A 22744-nucleotide genomic window follows, 5' to 3' on the forward strand; every position below is an offset into this window, starting at 1 on the left:
AATTTCACTGTTTCTTCAATTACAAGTAATCAGAAATAGAAATAATCCATTGTATATAACGTATATCAGATCTGATTTGGGTCCACCAGGCCCTGTAGCACAAGGCAATGATGAAATTGATCAGCTATTGACAGGAGTATGTTAGAGGCCTCAGAATTTCATTAAAAAACACCTTGTTAAACAGCAAAGGTTTAAAATGAGAGTTTTCTATCACTTGGCAACAAGCCAAAGAAATTGTGCGAAAATATCCCACTTGTTCTTTATATAACTAAACTCCACTACCTGCAGGAAGTAACCCTAATGGTAACCAAAAAAAATGAAATTTGGCAAATCACTTTTATTTTATAGAGTTTGGTAAACTGAAATATGTGCACCACACTATAGACACACATTCAGGGTTCCAATGAGAAAAAGCCATAATTTCTGAGAAGGCTGATTCAGTTATTACACATTTATTAGAAATGATGGAAGTTATGGTTATGCCTACACAAATTAAGACTGATAATGCTACAGTATATGTCTCCAATAAAATGAAAAGTTTTTTTTTTTTACATATTTTAAGATAAAATATGTAACAGGTATACCTCACAATCCTGCCAGTCAAGCAGTCATTGAAAAATCAAATTGTACTTTAAAGGACATGCTTAACAAACAGAGAAAGGTATTAAAATACCACAGAGATAGATTACATAATGCTTTATTGACCTTAAGTTTCTTAAATGTTAATGAACAACAAACAACAGCTGCACAAAGACACTGGATTATAGAAAAAAAACTGCTGAATTATTTCAGCCTATATATTTCAAAGATACCCCAACTTCACAATGGACAGTAGGGAATGTGTTACGTACTGGGGAAGAGGTTTTTCATATGTTCATACAGGAGAAGAGAAATTATGGGTTCCTTCAAAACTAATAAAAATCAGATTTCACAGAGGAAGACCACCTGAAGACTTAGGTCACACACAAGAAAAGAGAAATCAAAAAGACCAAACAAAATAGTTAATATAAATTGATAATCCCTTCACTTGGGAAAAACTCTAAAACTGACTGAGACATAAAAAATAAATGTCTCTAACCATAACTTCAGCAATACATGGCCAATAAATCCTTGGCTATAATATCCTCAGTATCTATTATGCCATTCTTTTTAATTGGCATTGATAAAACTGGTTTACAGTTTAATTTTATTCTGAACATCTCTTACATTTATAATTTTAGAACTGTATAATGCTTATGAGAAATTATATGTTTGCAGAACAAAAGGAGTGAATACTGGACATGCTGGACCAAACCTGACAGAATCCTCCTTCCAGCATGCTGAGACATTGACACATCTGTTTCAGTATCTTGCATGTTCCAGAATTCTGCTTGTTCCTGCCTCAACTGCTTCAATTGCTGTTTCTCATCACGGCCTGAAGAAAGCTACAAATCTTAATTGGTCCAGCATTTTAGACTGTTCTAAACAGGACTTTTATTATTTTCTCAACATCAAAGACTGGACCACAAATATTGCTTACTTAATTAAACATTATTCCAATTTTCTTTGGGTCCCCTACAGGATTTCTGCATGTCCAAAATGTCAGCTAGAATAAATCAATGAGAATGATGTCCTATTTTCCTTAAGGGGGTTTGGGTAGGTTTTGGGTTGTTTTCTGTGGCTACAAGTGTTTATTGTCATTGGGAGATGTTTATAAATTACTAATGGTTTATTCAAAGTGAAACTGTTATGCCCAGTTGGGGAACCCCAAAAAACCAGAAATACACTCGGCTGTAAATACATGAGGTTTTTAAAATTGTATACGTGTTCGGACATGGTACACAAACTTCCAATGTAGCCCTGAGATATAGGGAAGCAAGATTTTTATGGGGCAAAACTGCAAGCAGGGACTTTCTTTTTTTTTCCTGCATTTTTAAACTTTATTCATTTTGTATCCCCCATAGGCTCCTCCCTCCTCCCCTCCCAAACCCACCCTCCCTCCCCTTTCTGCATGCATGCCACTCCCCTAGTCCACTGATAGGGGAGGTTCTCCTCTCCTTTCTGATCTTAGTCTGTCAGTTCACATCAAAAGTGGCTGCATTGTCCTCTACTGTGGCCTGGTAAGGCTGCCCCCCCCCAGGGGAGGTGATCAAAGAGCAGGCCAATCAGATTATGTCAGAGTCAGTCCCTCTTCCCATTACTATGTAACCCACTTGGACACTGAAATGCCATGGCTACATCTGTGCAGGGGTTCTAGGTTATCTCCATGAATAGTCCTTGGTTGGAGTATGAGTCTCTGGGAAGTTCCCTCTGTTCAAATTTTCTTGTTCTGTTGCTCTCCTTGTGGAGACTCTGTCCTCTCCAGCTCTTACTATTTCCACTTCTTACATAAAATTCCATTCACTCTGCCCAACAGTTGCCCATCAGGCTCAGCATCTGCTTTGATAGTCTGTAGGGCAGAGGCTTTCAGAGGCCCTCTGTGGTAGGTTCCTACTTTGTTTCCTGTTTTCTTCTTCTGGCTTTCAGAAGCCCTCTGTAGAAGGTTCCTAGGTTGTTTCCTGTTTTCTTCTTCTTCTGATATCCATCCTCTTTGCCTTTCAGGATGGGGATTGAGTGTTTTAGTTAGGGTCCTCTCTCTTGCTTAGTTTCTTTAAATGCACAGATTTTAGAGGGTTTGTCCTATGTTGTATGTCTATATGAGTGAGTATATACCATGTGTATCTTTTTGCTTCTGGGACAACTCACTCAGAATGATCCTTTCCAGGTCCCACCATTTACCTTCAAATTTCATGATTTCCTTATTTTTCATTGCTGAGTAATATTCCATTGTATAGATGTACCACAATTTCTGCATCCATTCTTCAGTTGAGGGGCATCTGGGTTGTTTCCAGCTTCTGGCTATTACAAATAAAGCTGCTACAAACATGGTTGAGCAAATGTCCTTTTGTGTACTTGAGCTCCTTTTGGATATATGCCCAGGAGTGGTATGGCTGGATCTTGGGAAAGCACTATTCCTAGTTGTCTGAGAAAGCGCCAGATTGATTTCCAGAGTGGTTTTACAAGCAGGGACTTTCATGCTTTGGCATTTCATGATTGGGTAAGGGAAATTGACTTTTGAAATGATTGGTCCACTTTAGGCACCAAGACTTCAAACAGTTCTGGCCTGGTCCTATGGGCTGGTTTCCTAGCAACTGTATAATTAGTGGGCAGGAAAGAGTGCAGTAAGGCTAATTTGTCCCCTCAGGGCATTAAGGTTAGTTCTTCCCAGAAGGTGGCTGGATGTGTTTCCACCTAGCTAGCCTTCCTTTAGGCTTTTGCTTTAAACTTTAAAACAATACCCACTGAATTGCAAGTCTTTGGGCTCTCAAACCCACTAAAAATTTCTTGTGATGGAGATTTTAAAAATGAGATAAAATGAAGGTTCAAATCTTTCTTCCATCTGCTTTTTTAAAAATATAAACTCTACTGTGTGCCTTCCTTGTTAATGGAACCTGGCAATATGCCAGTAGGCCTAGCTCTGATTTTTTTTATTTCAATCTTCTTATTTTAATTATTATGGGGTTTTGAGACAGGGTTTCTCTGTGTAACACTGGCTGTCTTGTACTTTCTCTGTAGACCAGGCTGTCCTCAAACTCATAGATATTCACCTGCCTCTGCCTCCCAAGTCCTGGCATTAAATGTGTGTACCAATGTGCTTGGCAGGACTTTCTTATAGCCTGTTTGAAGTCATACTATGTGACTTAGAACATGTCCAGTGTTGTGAGTGTAAAGAGCTGGCAGGGGGCACAAGCCCTTGTTTTTTGGAGACAGGGTTTCTCTGTGTAGCCTTGCATGTCCTGGACTCGCTTTGTAAACCTAGATGATCTGGAACTCATACCACTGCTTGCCCCCTGAGGGTCACAGGCATATGACATCACAGCTGGCTTTTGTTATAATCCTTAAAAATGATTTATAATCTCTGTCTACCTTCCCAAGACCAGGCTTGTTTTGACTGGGAGAGTCGGCACTCACTAAAATAAAGGGGGCCAGGGACCCAGGATTCTTTTTTCAGTGAGCAGGGACTGGTTGGGCCCTGGCTGAATAGAAGAATTTAAACTGGACACATTTAAACTGGGATTATGTGAATTTGTGGCTGGGGCTGTATGTGCAATAAACTAGCTTTACTTACTAATGGAAGGGTGTGCTTTTTCCCCCTCTCTTAGGAAGTGTAATTCTCATCTGATTGTTTGTTTTTATATGTATGAGTGTTTTGTCTGCATGGGTAGGTGTGCCTGTGTATCAGATGGAGGTGAAGGTGTGTGAAGAGGGCAGAAGAGGGAGCTAAAGTCCCTGGAACTGGACTTACAGATGGGGGTAGATACCAGGTGCAAAACAGAACTGGTCCTTGGCAAGAACAAGTACTCTTAACCCCTGAATCATCGATGTAGCCCCTGAACTATAAAAGGCATCCATCATCTCGTCCTCAGTGTTGTGGCATATTGGAAGAAATCCTCTCACAATATTGACCATAAGTCTAGAAGGAGGTCACTGAAATTTCTGGGATCCTGCGATGCTCTGCAGCCAGCATGACCTTGCTCCCGGTGCTATGGGGGTTAGTAAGGAAAGTGGAAACCACATTGCAGAACACCATCATTCTGGATGTCAGAAGCCTGGCTTCTGTAAATATGTAAAGCTCTAGCCAGTAAAGTGATAGTAGACACTCCTCAGTGACAGGACAGCTGGGTATCCCAGGATACAGTAGAAAGCAAGAGTTGTGTGCTTGTTGAATATGACAATTGCCATGGCCCGAGAGCATAGATTTGTGTCACTCCAAATTCCATGTTCCAATGTGGAGGGAGTCCCATGAAATATTTATAATAGCAGAACAGCCATAAATGCTCTTCAGTTAGACCTTAGAAAAGTGGGTTATGGCAAAGCATAGAAAACAGCTATGGGACTCCAATGCCATCAGGTGAAAATTTTAACATCAGGCCTGCCAGACGCTTGTGTTCTAGTTAGCACCACCCTACAGGTATTCATCAGTCCTAGGATACTAGGTCCAACAAAGAGGCTGGCAAGGAATGGCTAATAGGAGCTAAAGAGGGCCAAGACAAATTGTTATTAGGCTGTGGACATACTGTCTCCACCTCACTCCATTTCTGATTGGTCAGTCAGATCTGTCCACATGTTTCCTCTGTAGGAATTCTCATTCCTATGATGAGGTAGGTGGTCAGGTTCAGGGTTTGCAAATCTGTCAACGTGGGAGAGACATTCCCACCGAACTCCACAGACAACAAGTCAAATCCAAGAGCAAATGAGAAGGACAGACAGGCGACTGATACCAGAAACCACCTCAGTGTTCCAGAATTATAGAAAGATCCACACATACACATATAGCAGTATTCTTTCTCTGTCTGTCTGTCTCTACTTCTCTGTCTCCCTTTCTTTCTCTCTCTCTCTCAAACATATACACCCCAAATGAATCATGAACAGAGTCTCAGAGTGTCTTGCTGGGTAATACAGATGACTGTGCTGTGGTGGCCAACAAAGAATAAATAGTAGAAGAAGCAGTAGCAGCAGATAATCAAGGGATCGCTTAGAATTCTGGGATTGCCCTTGACAATGGCCAGGAAAGGCTTAGTACTTCACAAATTGATTTAAACCACAGCAGTGATAGCAAAGAAGCACAGAGATGTACCAAAACCTAGACCAGAAAACCCTAAAGGGCAAGCCAGATCATGAGTTTGGGGAGGTGGATTTATGTCACAGGCACACACTTTCGTATTTCATAAAGAGGAAATCGTCAGGCTCCAATCTTCCAGAAATCAATAAAACGGTTGAGGTGTCTAATGTTATCAATAAAAATAGCAAAGAAAAAACACGAGGGAAACGTGGGTACAAAGATACAGATATTCACTCACACAGAAATACCATAAAAGTGTGAAATTAGAAGCCATATGCATACAAAAGAACTGAATATATATTGTAGCCTTGACAACCCACAAATATGCCCTTGAGTTTTTCTGTTACTGCTCATGAGGCTAACCAGTTAGTCTGGTTTGTGGCCCCTTGGAGAAAACTAACTTTAAAATTCATTATTATTATTATTTAAAGAGGTAGTGAGTGTTCTTTTTGGAGGGAGGGGAATTTTATTGATGATCCATGGTGCATTTCTTTTTTTTTCTTTGAAAATTTATTATTTGTAGAGTATTCTGTCTGCATACCAGAAAAAGGAGCCAGATCTCACTATAGATGGTTGTGAGCCACCACGTGGGTGCTGGAAATCAAACTCGGGATCTTTGGAAGAGAAACCTGCACTCTTAAGCTCTGTGACATCTCTCCAGCCCCATCGTTTATTATTATTATTATTTATTTTTTTCTTATCAGTTACATTTTATAAACTCTGTATCCCAGCTGTGTCCCAATCCCTCATTCCCTCCCAATCCCTCCCTCCCTCCCTCATCTCCTCCCTGCCCCTTTCCAAGTCCACTGATGGACTTGGAAAGTCTCCTCCCCATTCATCTGATCCTGTTTTATCAGGTATCTTCAGGACTGGCTGCAAAGCCCTCCTCTGTGGCCTAACAGGACTGCTCCTCCCTTTGTGGGTGGAGAGGCCAAAGAGCCAGTCATTGAGTTCCTGTTAGAAATAGTCTTTGTTCCCCTCACTTTGGGAAAACAATTGGTTACTGAGCTACCACAGGCTACATCTGAGCAGAGGTTCTAGGTTATATCCATACATGGTCCTTGGTTGAATGTCAGTCTCAGAAAAGACCCTGTGCCCAGATATATTTGGTCCTTGTGGAGCTCCTATCCTTTCCCAATCAGACTAACTCCCCTTCTTTCTTATGATTCCCTGTACTCTGCCAAAGGTTTGGTCTTGAGTCTTTGCTTTGAAAACACTGCTAGTTAGAGTCTTTCAGATGCGCTCAGTAGACTCCTGTCATACGTTCAATGCACATCCCATCTGTCTTTCTAAACGAGGATTGAAAATTCACCTTCTTTCATTTCCCCTACTTAACTAAAATGTTCTCAACTCTGGGCCTTTGATATGTTCTTTATCATCTTGTGCTGTTAAATCCCTCTTGTTTTCTTTAGGTTTCATAGTAGATTTTATAGTGACGTACACATTTCTCTGCATGGTCTATGGGTTTGTTTATGGTGGAGTAGCCCACAAAACTGTAAGCTTATAGAGAAAGAATTGTGTTTGCATGAATTATTTTCTGTGTGTTCAGGACTTAGCACAGTATTTGGTACCTAATGCACAAACAGTAACTATCTGGGGAAGGACAAATAACCTTTTAAACAGTAAATGGCTTTAACAATTTCTTCATAATTTGATAGTAATACAGAATTCCCACACAGAGGATGGGAGTATGTAGCATTTTATTTGTTAATGCCAGCCATTGTGCTATCTGTAATAAACTTCTCATGAAGTCTTTTTATCTTGTTCTGTTACTGTTGTGACTAGTATAGCCTCCTCTATGCCTGTTGCCTTCTCTGTGTTCTCTTTCATTTCTCCCATAACAAGTTACTTCCTTTAATCTTTAATGAGGTTTAGCATCTGGCTTTATCATATGCAAGGACTATCTGTATCTACCTGTTTTGTACAGGAGCTCGGAATAAAGCTTGGAAGTAGAACATTTGCATCACATATATGAGGTAAAGAAGGAGGAGAAAGAAAAGGAACAGGAGAAGCAAAGCATTGCTTTTCTTTATGCAGATGCTCTGCCATAAATAGGGAGGTTAACAGTCTCTGCCTTCCAAGCAAGATAGAAATTGCAGATACAGCAACAGTGCTACTTATTTGGTATTAGTTTTTAACCTGGTCCCTCTCCTGACATTCACTCTGTACCTGCTTTGTACATAGTTGGGTTCATGTGCATGTACATTTTCTGCAAAGAATCTATGTTTTCATTAAATTTTATGAGAGGTCAGATCCTCAAAAAATGTCCTGGGTTTTGCATTCTGCCATACTTATCCCTAGGAGACCATGTCTGTGAATCTGATTACCTCCTCTCTGTACATCATTTGATGTTACGACTTCAGGATGCATCTTGAACCTTGTTTTCAAGAGAATGTTGTAAACATGCCCTAAGCTTAACAGGCATTTTGTGCCTCATGAAAAATATTTCATCATAAAATGTTCTGTCTGAAGTGAGCATCTGAGATCATTGTAAAATGCACTCAGTTACCTTCATTTTAGTCATTAACATTATTAGAACGATTTATTGTTTTTCATTCCTTTTTTAAGAGACGTAAGCATGATGACCCTGGTGTAAGGGACTGTGTACACACTGTTAACTATGAAAATAAAACCACACATTCAGTACAAGCAAAACCTCCAAATATTGATAAGAATTAGGTTTAGATTTAGGGCCCCAAAATAATTCAGTTGAAATGTGAGGAAGACATTGAAACAGCAAGCTTTTAGAGTATATATATATATATATATATATATATATATATATGCACGTAACTATGATGAAAGGATGTACACATAAACACAACTTAAGAATTCTTCGGCATACACACAAAAGGTGGAACTTAATTAAGCAGGATTTGTTTTCCTTTCTGTTTTTTTGCCAGGAAATTTTTGAACATGTTCTTCCTCTCTCCTCCCCTCCCCTCCCCTTTAGCACTTTGGGGAGCACATTGACAGAGGTTCCCCACCCATGCAAACCACAATCATATACATATGCTTTCTTAGATTTTCTAACAAAATTCTTCTAGTTGCCACTCTGGGACCTGGCCTAAAAAATAATTGGCCTTTCCAAGTACATTCGTTAGACTGGGAGGTCCAAGCTCCCCCACCTCTCCTGTCCTAGGGCAGGCAGAGGCAGCACTGGACCCTCTGCACTTCCTTTCCGGGAGGACTGGCCCATTATCACTATTCCTCAGGATGCATGGCACAAGTGTATCCCGAGGAACTCTGCACACTGCGCCCCAGCCTCCCAACCCCGGCGGCAGGAGGGCACAGTCCCGGGTACCAGCAGCCAGCACAGAAGCTCTTGTCTGGATGCAGGCAGGCTCTCCCGACCCGCCCAGCCCCCGGCTGCAACGCTGCGGTCTCTCCCCGCGACCGCCATCCTGCGGGTCCCTCACACACGCCCACAGCCAGCCAAGCTCGGCTGCACTGGGATGGCTGCTGATACCCGTGGACCCGCTGCTCCTCCACCTCGGGACCCAACCCTCTCTCCTTCCCGCCTCCCAGCCGCGATGCCAGGCCCAGCACCACCTAGCCCACTGGAGGGCTGCTGGGGGCGGAGGCGGAGCCCAGAGGCAGAGGCGGGGGAGGAGCCCGAGAACGGAGGCGGAGCCCGGGGCGGAGACGGGGGAGGAGCCCGGGAGCAGAGGCGGAGTCAAGGGTTGTAGGCGGAGCCCGATGGGGGAGGCGGAGCCTAGGTGGGCGGAAACGGAGCCGGGGCGGAGGCGGAGCCCAGGGGCGGAGGCGGAGCCCAGGGGCGGAGGCGGAGCCCAGGGGCGGAGGCGGAGCCCAGGCGGCGCCCGCCCCACATTCTTACCTGGCTTCTCCTAGTCTCAGCCGACCAAGATGAAGTAGTCCACTAGAGGAACCACGACCCCCGCCACCACGCTCGGGAAGCGGATTCCCATCGCCGCCCTCACCGCCGCCGCCCACCAGGCCCAGGCGAGCTCAGCGAAAACCTTTCAGCGTCTGTATCTATAGCGACGGCGCTTCCATCACGCTTGACAATGGAGGCGCGCACTGCGCCTGCGCTGCACCTCGTGCCAGCCCCTCCTCCGCCCCACCCGAGAGGGCTCGGACTTCGGGTTCCTCCGAGGCCGCTCGGACCCGCGGCTTGGAGAATGGGCGGCCGGGCGCAGCCTCGCCACGGAGGCTGAGCTCTTAGAGGCTGGGCCTCTGCCTCAACGTCCCCCTCCCCTATTCTTTATTTTCCTGGAGCGGGGTCTTTCCTTCCACCTTCTCTCTCCCTTTTGCAGGGGGAGAAGAAGGTGGAGGGGCGCTGGGTCCCTTGAAAAGTTTGCTCTTCTCTGCTGCCTGCTTGCCACTGGCAGCAGGGAGGAGATTCTCCCGCCCTCTGCTGGAAGCTTGGAATTTGCACCGCCGAGGCTTTTTGCTGCAAGTTTCCTGTTTATGTTGTGCAGATGGGGATTTTAGAAATATGCCACCAAGCTGGCGGGGGTAGGAAAAGACTTGCGCAATCTTCAGAGGCGCCAATGGTTTCTGGGCTGTGACCTGTTAGTGCAAGCTGAAATAAACCCATCTCTTCCTTAAGTTGCTTTTGGTAAGTGTTTTATCACAGCAACAAAATAAAATTATGACAAAGCCGTTTGGAAAAGTCAACCCTATAATTCATGACAGCAACTGACCTAATTTTGCCAAGCAAAAATTTCAGGTTCTTAGAGACAAGTTATTAGAACTTCCTCATTCTGAATTAAGGTTTCATTTACTTATTTTTTTTTTTTTGCTTGTTTTTTGTTTTCTTATGGCTAGAGCTGGAACATGGCCAGTACAGTGTTGTCCTGGCATGAACAAAGCTCTGGGTTCAGCCCACAGCAGGAAAAGCATGGAGTATGGGTTAGTTCATAGCTGTAATTCCAACATTTGGGAAGTAGAAGCAGGAAGGTTAGGAGTTCATGGCTTGCCACTATCTTTGTCTTTAAAAATCAAAACATAGCAGAGCATGGTGGTGTTATGGTTTTAATGCCTGAACTCAGAAGATAGAGGCAGGTGGAGCTCTGTGAATTCAAGGCCAGGCTGGTCTACAAAGCAATCTCCAGGCCAACCAGAATTACATTATGAGACCCTGTCTGGACTTTTTGGTTTGGATGTCGGATACATGTATAAAATGGATTTCATACTAAAAGTGTAAAATGTAATGAGAACATTCACAGCTTTTACTTTTAAAAAAAGATTTATGTATTTATTCGTATGTTCACAATGTTCTGCATGCATGTATCTCTGCATGCCAGAAGAGGGCACCAGATCTCATTATAGATGGTTGTAAGCCACCATATGGTTGCCTGGAATTGAATTTAGAGCCTCTGGAAGAGCAACCAGTGCTCTTAACCTCTGAGCCATCTCTTCAGCCCCCAGAGCTCCTACTTTTTGTTTAGTTTTTTTTTAATGATTCTTTATTAATTACACTTTATTTACTTTGTATCTCCCCTGTGGTTCCCTCCCTCCTCCTGTTCCAGTCCCTCCCCTCCTCCACCCTCTTCATGCATGCCCTTCCCCAAGTTCACTGATAGGGGAGGTCTTCTTTTCCTTCCTTCTGATCCTAGTCAATTATGTCTCATAAGGAGTGGCTGCATTGTCTTCTGTGGCCTGGCAATGCTGCTTCCCCCTCAGGGGGAGATAATTAAAGAGCAGGCCAATCAGTTCATGTCAGAGACAGTCCCTGTTCTACTATAATGGAACCCACTTGGATACTGAACTGCCATGGGCTACATTTGTGCAGGGGTCTTAGGTTATCTCCATGCATGATCCTTGGTTGGAATATGAGTCTCTGGAAAGACACCTATGCTCAGATTTTTTTTTTTGTTCTGTTGCTCTCCTTATGGAGTTCCTGTCCTCTCCAGATCTTACTGTTTCCCACTTCCTTCCTAAGATTCCCTGAACTCTGCCCAAAGGTTGCCCATAAGTCTCAGCATTTGCATTGATAGTCTTCAGGGCAGAGGCCTTTCTGAGGTCCTCTGTGTCAGGCTCCTGACTTGTTCCCTCTTTTCACCTTCTTCTGATTTCCATTTTCTCTTTGCCTTTCTGAATAGGGATTGAGCATTTTAGCCAGAGTACTCCCTATTGATTAGTTTCTTTAGGAGTAGAGATTTTAGTAGGTTAAACCAGCTTCTACTTTTAATGCCAGTCCTAACTGTGTATAAGTTCGTTAAGTTGTTTAGACTTTGGGTCTGATTAATTTGATATGTAATTCTTACAAATGAAAAGTTTATTTTGTTTCACATTCTCCATAAAGGTGATCCAAAAACCTTATTTTTAATTTATATTATTTTTAATGGAAGTAGAGTATGTACATGTGCATACAGGTGCTTGGGGAGTCCACAAGAGGGCAGTAAACCCCTTGGAGCTGAGTTACAGGCAGTCATAGGCCTCCTGGTGTGGATGCTAGGAACTGAATGCAGGTTCTCTTCAAGAGCAACATAGTACATGAAATCATCTCTCCAGACCTAAATTAAAAAATCTTTAGGTCCAATCTCATCCACCCAGACCTTGTTCCATTTTTCTGGATAGAGGAAAGTCAGGGTCTGTGGAAGTCATAGTTTGAATTATACCAATGGAGAGTAGGAAAAGCTGAAACCTAGGATCCTAGCTACTCTGGATGTGCTGACTCTTTCGGTTATGGCAGGCTGTACTTAATCTGAAAGGAAATGTTACATATCACAAAAACACTGTGTGTACAAAGTGGCCAAACATGCAGCCAGTTGCTCTGGATCAGCTGAAGGTTTAACCGGACAAACAATAGAGCTGCTTTCAAAGTGAACTTCCATTTCCAGGACTTGAAGGAAACACTGGGACATAAGCTCTTAGGAGAAACCTGTGGTGAGCAGGGGCCTGTGCCAAGGAGTGTAAAGAATTAGGAAAGAGAGGACTCGGGAATCATCGCATAGATCTGTCCATCTCATAAGCTTTTGCCAGTGCATTCTCTGTGCCTCACCTTGTGCTAAGAGGCAGGCAGATGACAATCAGAAAGTCAGAGGCTCCTGCCTTCCCAAGCCTCATGATGTAGCAAAAGAGAAAGTTGTCAGTCTAGAACACAGTCATTGTCAACAGGCAGTGACAGAAAGCACTAGCTGTCTTTGGCAAAGACCAGTTGAGCAAATGCTTAACTCAGAAGCCTGTTATAGTTTCTGAAGAAAACAGATTACATCAGCACTTACTCAGAAGTCTCCCAAGCAGGCTAAAGAGTGCTGTGTTTAAAACGTGTGTGTGTGTGTGTGTGTGTGTGTGTTAATTCTGCTTCAGCCTCATGTAATATGACAGCTGTAGCGAAGACAGACAAACATCTCCTCAGATCACTGTTTTGCCAGGATATCCAACAGAGTCCTCAGAGAATGGCTTGGCATATATATTTGGTTATTCATGACACCGTTTCTCTGTGTAGCCTTGGCTGTCTTGGAACATTACTCTGTAGACCAGGCTGGCCTCAAACTCACAGAGATCTGCCTGCCTCTGTTTCCCAAGTGCTGGGACTAAGGTGTGTGCCACCACCACCCAGGAAGAATATAATTTTTAACTCTTCATATATCACTAAAAAGTATATGAAGTAATATAATATTTTAATCACAATATTTAGCCATTCTACAAAGTACAAATATTTAAACTGCTCTATGCTGAACATCCTAAAGACAGTCTGCCTTCCATGCCCATATATTTCATATCTTCAAAGTCAACTGAATACAGGTGGAAAATACTGAGGAGGAAAATCAAAAGCAGCCATGGTGGCTCATGTCTGTGGCCCATGTAATCCCAGCACTTTGGAGGCTAATGTGTGGGGGGGTGAGCAGGAGAGTTGAAGGCTGCCAGGTTTACACAGTGAGCATCAGTGAGAAGAGATTACATTTAGTAAGACCTGCTTTGCCAAGAAAAAGAAAATAGAAGGAAGGGGGTAAAGGAAGGGAGAGAGGGAAGTAAGGAGGGAGGAAGGGAGGGAGAAGAAGATGCACAGAGGAAATGAGGAAGGAAGAAGGACATTTTTTAACTTCATGTATTCTGAATATGTACAGATAATCTTTACTTGTTTCTATTTCCTAAGAAATACTCTAGTGACTACTTATGTAACAGTGACACCTAAAGATGATTTCAACTTTAAAGTCTGTAAAAGGTTTGTTTTACACAAATGCTAAATTCTTTAGTGTAAAAGACTGGAATATGTTTGAAGATGCCGTGTTGAAACCCAGTACATTTTCTTGCTAGCCTAAAAAATTAATAAGTAAATGTGACAGGGACATCCAAAGATTTAGATCTGTGTGAGAGAATCTTGAACTAAACAACTGTGCATATCAAGAAAAAACTGTATATTCAAAAGTTATTTTTAAGCTAAATAAGTCAGAAAAAAGCATTAATCACTTGTCTCCACTGTCTTCTTGTTCACTTTGCTCCATCTCTAATCTTTCTAACATTCCTAGAGGAGAATTTCCTACCATACACCCACAACCTTTTCTCCATCTCTTTCTCTCTCTCTCTCTCTCTCTCTCTCTCTCTCTCTCTCTCTCTCCATGGACATACCCTCCTTTTTAAAATCATACTATATTGGGGATGGAGACACTGCTCAGCAGTTCAGAGCACTTATTGCTCTTGAAAAGGATCCAAGTTAATTCCAAAAGCCCATTTTGGAGGGCTAGCACACCTCTGTAACTCCAGCTCCAGGGGCTCTCTCCTCTGGACCTCACAGACATCTGCACTCATGTGCACAAACACACACACACATAATTTAAAAATGCTTAAGGTTTTTTCTAGGCAGGGTGTGTCTGTGTATACTCGACTGTCCTGGACTCACTTTGTAGACAAGGTTTGCCTCGAACTCTCAGATATCCACCTGCCTCTGCTTCCCAGGGTGCTGGGATTAAAGATGCACACCACCACATCCAGCTTTTAACCACATTTATATTACATTTTATTTGTTCATTTTGTGTACATGGCATGTCAGAGGATAATCTAAGAGAATGGGTTCTCTCCTTCAACCATGTGGGTCATAGGGATTGGACTCAGGTATTTAAGCTTAGAGACAATTGCTTTTACATTCTAGCCATCTTTCTGGGCCAAAACACAGCCTCCTCCATATATTTCCATATCTCTCTCCAAAGAAACAAACAAACAAAAATCTAATATGTAGCAGAAAATAAGAATATCCAGTTAATTATCCCTCTAGTAAGACATTTGGGATACCAGTTTAAAAAAAACATTCTTTAATAATTAATTGACAAGGGGTCAAATTTGGAAGCAGAAGTCATCGGTGAACACTATAGACCAAACCATTTGCTTCAATGACTTCCCATGATTCTCAGAACCATCTATTCTTATACATGAGAAATTGGGCTCATGGTCAGAGAATCCCACAGAGACAGGCACACCAAACCCAGAGGCAAAATCAGTAAAAGTAGCTGACTCATCCCAGCGTGGCTTTCAAGCAGATCAGCTGACACCTGGAAGTTTTTGGGTGTGTGAGCATATGCTGGAGAAGCAGAACTAAAGGGAGGTCAAGGTGAGGCAGGTATCTTATCTTGTCACCTGACAAGTTAGCCCTTGGAATCCAGGTGTACTGACTCACATCCTTACTCAGAACTGAAGCATGGGGATAGTTGAGAATTCAAAGCTAACTTGGACCTGCAGAGTGAAATCCAGGATAGTTCAGGCACACATAGTGAGACCCAGCCCCAAAAAGCTAAGAGAAAAGAAGAAACAAATGTCCTTAAAAACAAGAAGGTCTAGCTTAAAATTCTAAGTCAGCCATTTACATGAATCAATTACTTATTTTTCTCTTAGTCTTAGTTTCCTCATCGATAAGGCATGGATAAAATTAAAGTTTCTACCCACAGATAAGCATAGAACCTACCTCTCAGTAAAGACACATCTCCTTGCAACAGACACAGACCATTGTAGAAAACCACAGCAGATCACAATGCAGAGATGTAGAGCTGAGCCCCAAATTATCTAAAGCACAACTCCTTCAGCTAAGGCTCAGGAATCATAGTGGAAGATTGGGTGGAAAGATTGTAAGAGCAGAAGGAACAAGGCATTCCTAGAAATGTCAGAGAAGCTACACCAATGAAGCCTCAGCAACATGGCTGCCTAAACAAGACCTGAACAAAGACAAAACACGTAGACAAGAGGAAGGGCTCAAGGGGCCCCAATGCTAGAAGAACTACAGCCAACTAAGGAATGCTCAGAGCAGGGAAATAGTCTTCCTCAGGAAGAGCTTCCAATTTGGTTATCCAATGACAAGTGGTCAGTGCTGAAATCATATACACACCTTATGTTATGTAGAGCAAGCTTGCTGTATATATAAATTTAGGAATATATATACAAATAGGTAACAACAATGAAAGAATATAGGCCAGGAATTTGAGAAAGAGCAAGGGAATGGGTACAATGGAAGGGTTGTAGAGAGAGAGAAAGGAAAGAGGAAAAAGAAAGAATTATATTTAATTTCTAAACAATTTTTAAATTAAAATTCCAGGAAGAAACTATGATCAAAGTGCAATATATGTAAATATGAAAATGTCACAGTGAAACCAATTATTTTTGTACAATTAGTGCATATAAATAAAAATGTAAAGTTCAACTTAGCTTACAGACTACAAATACAACACATGTATGCATACACAACCCATTAAGTCCCCATATCCTGTGCCAAACCCCACAGTATGGGGTGGCAGTACAAAATGAATAACATATTAGTTCTTGTTAATTAGCTTATATTTGCTGTCATTATTATTAAGTGGAAAGCTTGAACCAAAGGTGAGGAAATCCCTCAGCAGATGCCCTATGCAAGCCTGATACACTGAGCTCAAGACTCAGAAACCCACATACAGATAGAAGACATCTATTCCACACATTTGTGGCCTAACTTACATATGTGCTCATGGACACATGCGCACACACACACACCAAATAAAATAAAATAAATTTTAAGAAAAGAAGCAAATCAACCTTGACAAGAAAAACAACCCAGCAATTTTTTTCAGCCAACTACCTATCTGGGAATGATGGTGGTAAACAGTAGGGCATGGGGACAGGAGATGCAGAGCTGGGCCAGTACCTAAGGGCTGATGCAAACTTGTTCTTGAATTTGAGGAAACACTTCTGTCAGTGAACTCCTTGCTTCTCTCAAGTTGGTTTGGCTTGGGATTCTACGCCTGCCTGTGCACATGCACAGTAACTAAATAAATGTGAAGGAATTAATAATTAAACAGACACACAAATATGTGAAGAAATTTTTATTTTAATGAGTTCAGTTGAATAATTCCATAAGTGTGTGTGTTTACACATGTATATTCAAAACATCATGCTGTACGTGGTAAAGAGAGTCTGGCTGCATACCCACATGCTGCATATTCAAAGAGACAACTGGCTGCAGATAGAAAACACTCAGAAGAAAATGCCAGGCATGGTAACACATATCTGTAATCCCAGAACTAGGGAGGCTGAGGCAGGATGTTTTTGAGTTAAGGCTACCTGGGCTGCGGAGGTGTTTCCATTTCCTAGCTATTGTGAGTGAACATGGCTATGTGGGGATCTGTGGAGTAGGATGTGAGTCCTCTGGGCATGTGTCAAGGAGTAGTATAGCTGACTCATACTGTAGGTTGATTTTTAACTTTTTAAGGGTCTCCACGCTGAATTGCAGGGTGGCTGGAGCAGTTTGCAATTTCACCAGCAATGAATAAGGCTTTATTTTTCCCTGCATTTCTCTAGCATTCTTGTTTATTGTTTTGTTGCTTTTAGACATTCTTAGTAGGGTAAATGAAACTTCAAGTTGTTTTGATTCACATTTCCATAATTACTCGGAATAATATATATTTTTGAGATATTTCTTAGCCATTTTTTTCTACTTTTGAGAACTCTCTGTTTCGGTCCCAGGCCCCATTTTTTTTTTTCCTAATTACACTTTATTCCCTTTGAATCCCCACTGTGGTTCCCTCCCTGCTCCCATCCCAATCCTTCCCTTCCTCCACCCTCCCCATGCATGCCCCTCCCCAAGTCCACTGATAGGGGAGGTCTTCTTTTCCTTCCTTCTTTCTTGAGACTGATACTCCAACCAAGGACTATGCATGATTTAACCTAAGACCCTTGCACATATGTAGCCTATGGCAGTTCAGTATCCAAGTGGGTTCCATTGTAATAGGAACAGGGACTGTCTCTGACATGAACTGATTGGCCTGCTCTTTAATTACCTCTCCCTGAGGGGGAAGCAGCATTACTAGGTCACAGAAGAAGACAATGCAGCCACTCCTGATAAGACCCAATTTTTTTTTAATGAATACTTTGTTTTTGTTTTATTTTTGTCTCTTTGGTTTTTGTTTGTTTGTTTTGTTTTTTGAGTTTTTCAAATATTCTTAATATTAATCCTGTCATATGTATAACTGGCAAGACCCCATTTCTGTGAGCTTCTTCTTCACTCCATCATTTCTTTAGCTGTGCAAAGGCGTTTGAGTTTTCCTAGGTCCCACTCATAAAACTAATTATTGGCTTTAATTTTTGAGCAAATGGAGTCCTATTGAGAAAGTCTTCTTTTTTTTTGTACCTACACCATGCAGGACATTGCCTGGTTTTTGTTTGTTTGTTTGTTCTAGAAGTTTCAGTGTTCTCGGTTTCAAATTTAGGTCTTTGGCCCATTTGTAGTCAGTTCTTGTGCAAGGTAATAGGTTTGGCTCTAATTTCATTTTTGTACCTGTGGACATCCCCTTCTCCCAGCACTATCTGTTGAAGATGCTGTCTTTTCTCCAGTGATTGATTGCTGCTTGTTTGTTTGTTTGTTTGTTTGTTATTTGGGTTCTTTGTCAAATATTAAATAGCTGCAGCTAAATACACTCATGTTTGGGTTTCAGTCTTATTCCCTTAGTTTCCAATTCTGTTTCTGTATCCATAGCATACTGTTTTAGTAGTATAGCTATGTAATGTATCTTGAGATCTGGGATGGAAATTCCTTCAGCATGGTTCATGGTTCTTCCGGCTATCCAGGTCTTTTGTGATTCCATGTGAGTTTTAAGGTAGTTTTTGTTTTGTTTTTTGTTTGTTCATTTGTTTGTTTTTGTTTTTGTTTTACTGTTTCCATGAAGAAAGAAATGGAGGGGAAGTTGATTGGGGTTGCATCGGATTTGTAAATGGCTTTTGATAATTTTTACTATGTTAATTTAGAAATCCATGAGTCACCTGCTTTTGAAAATTACATTTTAAGGAGCTCCACAAGGAGAGCAACAGAAGCAAAAAAGCAGGGCACAGGGTTTTTTTCTGAGACTGATACTCCAAAAAAGGACCATGCATGGAGATAACACAGAACCCCTGCATAGAAGTAGCCCATGGCAACTCAGTGTCCAAGAAGGTTCCCCAATAATATGAACAAGGACGATCTCTGACATGAACTCATGGGCTGGCTCTTTGATCACCTCCACCTGAGTGGGGGGCAGCCTCACCAGTCCACAAAGGAAGACAAAGAAGGCAGTCCTGAGGGAACCTGATAGACTAGCATCAGATGGAATGGGAGGAGGACCTCCCCTATCATTGGACTGGGGGGAGGGGCATGGGAGAAAAAGAGGGAGGGAGGGTGGAATTGGGAGGATGTGGGGAAGGGGACTACAGCTGGAATATAAAGTGGATAAACTTAATAAAAATTAAAAAAAACAAAGTTACATTTTATTGGAGTAAAAGAGGTACTAAGCAGTTAAAAGCATGTATCACTTCCTAGCACCCACCAAAGAGGGCTTATAACCTGTAGCTCCAGCTTCAGGACATCCCACAGCCTCTTTGACCTCTTCTTAAACTCATATATACAGATACATACACATATAGACATTTTTTTTAAACTGGGTCTTGGGCTGAACAGATGGCCTGAATGTTAAGAATGCTGGCTGTTCCTCCAGGGTGCTAGGCTTTAATTACTAACACCCATATGGCACCTCACAAATGCTGATTACTCCAGTTACAGGGAATCTTATTATTATTTTTTATTGGCCTCTACAGACCCTAAACATGCACAAAGTGCCCAGATACACAGGAACAATACCTATACACATAAAATAAATAATAGAAAAAAATTTAAATAAATCTTTCTGTAGAAACTACATTTCATTTTCCTATTGTGTAGGCAGGAGAGGTAATATAAAGATACAAGGATGTAGTGGTGTATACATGGACACAAAAAGCACAGCTCAGGCCTCAAAGGAAAAAAAAAACTCAGTTTATTCTGGAGCCAAATTTGAGTGACAGAGGCCCAGGAAACATGCAGATAAGTCAGCCCAGGTTTCACTAATGTAGTTTTATGTTTATGTTTTATAGTTTCAGAATAAAGAAAACCCTAAAACCAGAGCCATTTTAAAATACACTGTTGGGTTCATCAAAGAGACAGTGACAGCAAAATGCTGGAGTCACTTCCCCAGGTCTCAGATGCTATCTGATGACATCATCAGCTTCAAGGTTGGTGGATGCTAGTGGTCTGCTCAGTTAACTGAGCAGATGGTTTTTATCTGTTAACTACAGGACGTTTCTTCCAACACATAGGTGGGCAAGGAAATAGCTAATGGAAGGAAAAAACTACTTGCAGGCTAAGATACAATTTGGCGCCAGGCTGCAACTTTCCCATCTCTGCACATCACTGCATCTCTAAGCAATGAAACTTTGCAGACCCAACTTCTTTCCAGAGACTCTCCTTCACAGAGGTCAGAGGACAGCTTGAGGGAATGGTTACCCTCCATGCACCATGTGGGTCCCAGGAATTAAACTCAGTTTATCAGGCCTAGCAACAAGTGATTTTACTGACTGAGATGTCTTGCTGGCTTAGTAGACATCCTCCTTGTAATCCTCTTCATACTGAAAGGTGTGCTGGCTAATTTACATCAACTTGACATAAACTTGTGTCATTTGGGAAGAAGAACCTCAGCTGAGAAAATTCTTCCACCAGTCTGGCCTGTAGGCAAGCCCTGTGGTATGTATTCTTAAATGATGGTCCATATGGGGTCTCTCCGGGCTGCTATGGTCAGTGCCATTCTTGGACTGGGCCGGTGGTCCTGGATACTGTTAAAAAGCTGGCTTGAGCAAAAAATGTCCTTCTTTCTTCTCTGCTGGGTCCTGGCTGCTTGCTGTTGAAATGGGAAAGTTCATGAAACTTGGGAAAGTGGTGCTGGTCCTGGCTGGATGCCACTCCAGATGCAAAGCCATCATTGTGAAGAATATTGATAATGACACCTCAGAGATCTCTTACAGCCATGCCTTGGTGGCTGGAATTGACTGCTATTCCCCAAAAGTGACAGCTGCCATGGAGAAGACAAAAATTGCCAAGAGATGAAAGATCAAGCCTTTGTGAAAATTTATAACTACAATCACCTTGTGGCCACAAGGTATACTGCGGACATCCCCTTGGACAAGACTGTTGTCAAAGGGGATTTTTATTTTTAGCGATGTAGCTCTGATGTACAAGTCCAGGTGGGAGGCCAAGGTCAAGTTTGAAGAATGATACAAGACAGGGAAGAACAAGTGGTTTCTCCAGAAGCTTCACTTTTAGGTGCATTTTTGTTTCCATCATTAAAAATTTAAGAAGAAGGAGGAGGAGGACAGTTGGCTTGGCAATTCGTGATAATCAAGAAAGTGAACAGCATTCTTCCATGGCCTCTGCTTCAGATTCTGCCTTGAATTCTCATCATTAATTTCTGTCTAGTGGACTACAGAATTTAAGTTGAAGTAAACATTTTTCTTTCCAAGTTGCTTTTGGTCATGGTGGTTCATCACCATAATAGAAATCCTGACAAAGACACAGCAACACCAGGTAAAAAAAAAAAAAAAAAAAAAAAAAAAGGATAAATGAGGATCACTGAGATGGTGGCTTCTTGTTCCCAGAAGACACTGTTAGGAGAAATGGTGGAAAGGCACACAGTTTGGTTTCTAAACAGGACAAGTCGTAAAGGAGGGAAGATCATGTGGCCTAAAAAAAATACCTGCCAGGGTCTGTTCAGTGGACTTCCAGCCTTAGTTCTGTCCTATCCCACAGGGATAAATTGGTACTTCCCTTAATACTCAGCCAATATCAAGAATGTCCATAATATCAAGGCATGTTGGTGCATACCTGTAAATCCCAGCACTAAGGGAAACAAGGCACAGGTCTCTCTGTGAGTTCGAGGTCAGCCTGGTCTACAAGGACCATGCAAAAAAATCCCCAATCTTTACAAACAAACAAACAAACACAATATCTAGTTTTCCCTCACGTAGAACCCTCATAAGCCTTGAGTTTAAATTCATCATGTAACAGATAATTGGCAAATTTCCAGGTATAATAAATGTAGGAAAACTGCACTGTTGTTCTCAATAATTTTTGCTTGTGAGAAATTGGGTCCAGGATCAGCATATCCCACAGAGTCAGACACACATGGAGCATGGGAATAAAATCCAGCCCAGGAAAAGTTGCTGAAATATCCCAGGTAGGCCTTAAGGGGCCATCATCCTCAGGCAGCACACTCTGTGAGACCTTATCTCAAAAATAAGTGAATAAGAGCCAGTGAGATGCCTCAGCAGATAAAGGCACTCTACTGGCCCAAACATGATAACCTGAATTAAACACCCAGTTCCAAAGAACAAGGAGAGAAGTAAGTCTAAAACACTTTTCTCTAAGTTCCTCTTGCTTGGCAGCACTCATACACATATACAACGATAAATAAATGATGCCAGTATGTAAGCCAAATAAACCCTTTCCTCCTGAAATTGCTTTAGTTGTGGTATTTCTTCAGAGCAATGGTAACCTTAACTAGGACATCCTGTTTCAAAAACTTAAGAGAGCTCTTCATTCCTGTTCATCTTAGGTGTTCCAAGTGGCTTTCAAATACATGCCAATGTGCCATTTCCCAATTCCTGCCTTGTCAATAAGACCTGTAGTCCAGGAAAACATAAAGTGGTAGCAGCAAGAAGAGAAAACAAATTCCTAGTGAATTGCTAAAAGCAATAGTTAAAAATAAACATCTCTATTCTTGATTCTTGGAGCCCTAAAAACTGGTGATGAGAAATACAGCAACATGTGTGAATCTAATTTACACATGTGTAACATCCTAGAAGATGATGCTCCAAGGAGCTTTATACAATCCTCACTGT

This window comes from Meriones unguiculatus (assembly GCF_030254825.1).
Source record: "Meriones unguiculatus strain TT.TT164.6M chromosome 13 unlocalized genomic scaffold, Bangor_MerUng_6.1 Chr13_unordered_Scaffold_49, whole genome shotgun sequence".
In the NCBI taxonomy this organism is placed as follows: Eukaryota; Metazoa; Chordata; class Mammalia; order Rodentia; family Muridae; genus Meriones; species Meriones unguiculatus.